A 5,231-nucleotide genomic window follows, 5' to 3' on the forward strand; every position below is an offset into this window, starting at 1 on the left:
GATATCAGACGCTCGGACAAGGAATGAATGAACACACACAGACTAAAAGTGCACAGGAGGTGATCGGGGGAAGTGGAAACACATGGGGAAAACAGCTGACACAAATGAACATAATGACATCACAGTAGAAGAGTAAAACTAAACACAATGAACACGTGACCTCTTCAAAATAAAACAGGAAACATAATGAGACAGACATGACAACATGAACTTGACAACAAATGACATGCAGACATGAAACACATAGGACAGGGGAGACTTAATACAGGGGTAGAAAACACAAAGGGAAACTAACAAACAAAGAACTATAATGACAACCTGGGCATGATAGAATGAACTTAGAAAACCTAAAGGACTTAAACATAAAAACAAACTAAAACTCAAAACACTGGTTCAAAATGACCCAGGATCGTGACAGTGTTAAAGTGTCTTAACTGCAACAGATACAAAAATAAAACATATTTAAACCTTTACATTTTCAAAAGTTTATTATATATTAATTTCTTAAATAAAGCTTCTGTGTCCATCTGCCAGTGAAATCATGTACACATGTACTCAAACCAAGCATCAGAATGGACAAGAAAAGTGATTTAAGAGGGTTTGGTCTTAGTATTTCAGCAGCTGATGATCTACTGGGATTTTCCCACACAACCATTGCTAGGTTTTACAAAGAATGGTCTGAAAAAGAGAAAAGGTTCTTTGGGAGAAAATGTTGATTTGAAAAGTCAGATCAGTATGGCCAGACTGCTTTGAGCTGACTGAAAGGCAGCAGTGACACAAATAACCACTCTTACAACCAAAGTATGCAGAACAGCATCTTTGAATGTACAACATGTCAAAACTTGAAGCAGATAGGGTGTAGCAGAACATCATAGTGGGTGATACTCCTGTCAGCTAAGAACAGGAAAATGGGGCTACAATAAGCCCAAGTCCAACAAAATTAGACTTTAGAAGATTGGAAAAATTTTGCCTGGTCTGATGAGTATCGACTTCTGCCGTGATATTTGCATGATAGGGTTAAAGTTTGGCCTAAGCAACATCTAAGCATGGATCCCTCCTGCCTAGTATCGATGGTTCAGCCACCACTAGCGCCTTAGCATCAACTGAACATTGTTTAACCACCGTAGTCTACCTGAGTATGTTTTTTACATGTCCATCCATTTATGACTGCAGTGTACCCATCTTCTGAGAGCTCACAATGAGTTCACTGCACTCAGTACACCTCCACAGTCACTAGATCTCAATCTAATAGAGCACCTCTGGGATGTGGCAGAACGGCAAATTCACAACATGGATGTGCAGCCAATCAAACTGCAGCAACTGTCTGCTGCTGCCATGTCAAAGTGGACCAAAGTCTCAGGGGAATGTTTAAAGCACCTTGTTGAATCAATTTCATGAAGGACTGAGGCAGTTCTGAAAGCAAAAGGGGGTCCACTCTGGTACTAGCATAAAGTGCCAGGTGGGTGTATTTATAGTATAGTGCAGCGGTCCCCAATCTTTTTTGCGCCATGGACCGGTTTATATCCAACAATATTTTCACAGACCGGCCTTTAAGGTGTCGTGGATAAATACAACAAAATTTAAAAAGTACCGGTGCCAAAAAAAAAAGACGATTTATTCATAACACACGGGAAAAGACCCAGGGAAACCGAGTTAACGATAAAAACGATTAAAAAAATAATGATAAAAACCCTGAAAACCATACATTTCACACTCAACTCAACTCTCGCAGCCCGGTACCAAACGACTCCGGTCCGTGGCCCGGGGGTTGGGGACCGCTGGCATAGTGGGTGTTGACATAGAGGGACAGATTTGCCACCATGTACAGTCAGCAGATAAGACAAGTATGAATACATGACAGATTAAATGTCACGGAATATGCATACACGACTTTAATTAAATTTCTTTTAAACTAATTAACAACTAATTTAAATGTTTTATTTCATTCGTCCACTCTTTTAGTTCTTATGAGTGTTTTTTCATCTTTATTACAATTGTTTTTAATTTATTTACATCTTTATCCTATTTTTAAAATTTGTATTTTTGTATTGTATATTTGTACGTCCTATTTAAACTTGGCATGTTACATTTGGATTTCTCAGAGCGGCACCTTAAATCTGCCTTTCTGCACAAAAGATGCTTTGCAAATTAAACTACTTTGCCTTGCTTTGCCTCGTCTTACCTCAATGTGATGTACAATCAAACAAAAAGGTTCTTGGAAAAAGGATTCTAGTGCTTTTCTAAGAAACGGAGGTTCATGGGCTGTTGTGACATATTTCCACACATGTTCCACATAACTCACACGGACACACACAGACATGCGTATCCACACACGGCTCATCCTGCATCCTGCTGTTGAAAGCCAGCATATTAACAGCTGCTGAGAACCAATATCACTAATGACTGACCCCATAATATACTACAGCGGCACACACTAGACCTGGCTTCCAGTAGGTGCAGCATGTGTTTCGTGTATTAACACATGTATTGTATGGTGTGTGTGTCTGTAGCTGTGTCAGATGTGGGTCATTGTGTGTTTGGGATCCGTGTCTGATGATATTAATTTTAATCATCATCTGTCTGTCCACACAACAGCTGCCACAGCATAGAGCAGAGAAAGAATAGAACTGGCTGATGTTTTAAACTCATAGAAACATGAATTAAAAATAAGGGCGATCTGTCTTTAGGATGCACATTTTGCAGCGACATGCATTTCAAGTGTTTTCACAAATCAATAAAAATAGAGAATCAAGGTAGACCATGCTTCCAGTAACTGCCCAATCCTAATGACTGCTAAAGTGCTTCTTAAGTGGGTTTCAAGGACGATGCTCTTATTGAGAATGGCTGATGTTTAGAGCGGATATAGTATAATTAAACGGCGAAAAGCACACAGGAGGACAAAGCACGAGTTGATGGGGAGTTTGGAGTGAAGTAAATGTCAGTGCAAGTGGTATATATTCGTGATTACAGTGGAAATCTCAGTCATGAATATTGCATAAATGGCTGTATTATGAATAGCTTAATTGTTAATTAATATTAAGGGGAAAAATATGCAAAGTGGGATGCTTTTCTGCTCAGTGCCATGCAGTACAAATAGACCTATTTAAATATGTAAAAATGATTTTTCAAATACTTTGGGGCAGTGCATACAACACTGACTTTATCAGCAACATGATTAATAGACCGATTGATACTTCTTTCCCTTTTCACATCAAAGTACATTGAACCTACATAAGGTGCTTTAGTATGTGTTTATTCATCATACATATGCCTATGGATGCATTTCAGACAACACAGAGTTTCCCTTCTTACTCCAGAACACTTTAACTTGCAGTCGAGAGAGACTAGGGAATCGAGCTATTGACCTTTGGATTGGCAGACAACCAACCGTATCTCCTGAGCCACCTTACCTTGCAAGCTGATAGATCAAACTTGTTAGCAAATGGCTGCCAACATGTTATGGCATTTGACGCTTGCCAACAGCTGAATAGTAGATAATTAGATAATAATGAGAAACAGTCTGTCTCAGAGTGATGCTGAAAAGCTAGTTCACGCAGTTATTACTTTTTGGTTAGACTATTGTAATTCATTATTATCAGGTCATGCTGAAAACCCTATAAAGAGCCTTCAGTTGATCAAGAAAACTACAGTGAAGACTGGGAAGAGAGGCCATATTTCTCCCATATTTGCTTCTCTTCACTGGCTTTTTTGTTAAATCCAGAAGTGAATTTAAAATCCTTCTCCTAACAAATAAAATCTCATATCTTAGAGACCTCATAGTACTTTGGTACCCTAACACTTCGCAGACAGCACTTTGCTCACAGACTGTTGGTTTACGTGTGGCTCCAAGAGTTTTTTAAAAGTAGAATGGGAGATTTGAGCTTTCAGGGCCTGCTACTATAGAACCAACTCCCAGTTTGGATGTGTGAGACAGACAGTCTCTCCACTTTTAACATTAGGCTCAAAACTTTACTTTTTGATAATACAGCTGCAAAAGGTTACCATGAACCATCCATTAGTTAAGCTTCAATAGGACTAAGCTGCTGGGGAGCTTACCTTCACTTATCACTTTTCACTCTTTGTATGTTTTAACCCCTTGATAACCACTTGTGAAAAACATTTTTGTTACACAGGTTATTATAGTTAGCTAAAACTAAACTAGAAGCTAAAACTATATGTGAAAAATCAGTTTTGTTTACTACTTAAAAAATATGAGACTAACTAATATTATTTTGCAAACTTGAACTACTAAAATAAGATCAAATCAATCCTTAGTTTTCATTTTCTTTCTTAGTTTGGTAAAAATTTTATTACAACTTGCCTGGTGTGGCTTTGATCATTGGATACCTACAAGATTGTGAATCTACTGCTAAAAGGTCTGCAGTTTTGTACTAATGTTCCCATTTTCCCATGCTTCAGATTTATGCCCCATATACAACACAATGAATAATTTTAAAAAGGCTAAAACTGAAGACCGAAGCTAATAGAAACACAAGTAAAACTATACGTTTTCACACAATAAAAACGAACTAAAATGAAAAATCCAGTCTGGAAACAAGGTAAAACTAAACTGAATTAAAAGCAAAAAGCAAAAATGAAATAAAACTAAAAACTAATACAAAACTATATTAACTCTTTGTGACTGGTTCGCACAGGGCTGTAGGAGGATGTGGACTGTTGCTAGGTAAAATTGGTCCCAATGGGTAATATGGTGTTGCACTGAAAACAGCCTCTGTCTAACAACCACTTAGCAAGTAGTTGATGAGTGTTTGCAGACTTGTTTTGCCACTGCTTGGTGGTCATTTAGCAAGTGTTTGCAGTCAGCATCTTCCATAGAAACTACAATCAGTCTTTTAGCGGCCAAAACATTCACAAGGTTTTTGCACTTGCTAACTCGTCGAAAAATACTAGTCACTATTCCCTAGTTACCAGACGTTGCCGAGGAGTCACTGACCAGTTTGTAGACCTCTGTGGCTGAGGCCTTAAATGCTTTTCATATTTACTTCCTTAGAATATAAAAGTTGTTTTTATATATAAACACAGAAAAGGACCCACAGATGTGGGTGAGACTAAAAGTCATGGCCACACTAATTAATGAAACGCTGCGTGCTTTAAATTACCACAATATTTATTTTTGAACGGTGCATCTGGAGTGTAAAAACTAAAATAAAAGCTGTCTTATTCCAACAGCATAAATGAGTGGTTACTAACTGTGTTTGCTGTAACTTCAT

Source organism: Aulonocara stuartgranti (genome assembly GCF_965226115.1).
Source record: "Aulonocara stuartgranti genome assembly, chromosome: 15".
Taxonomy (NCBI): domain Eukaryota; kingdom Metazoa; phylum Chordata; class Actinopteri; order Cichliformes; family Cichlidae; genus Aulonocara; species Aulonocara stuartgranti.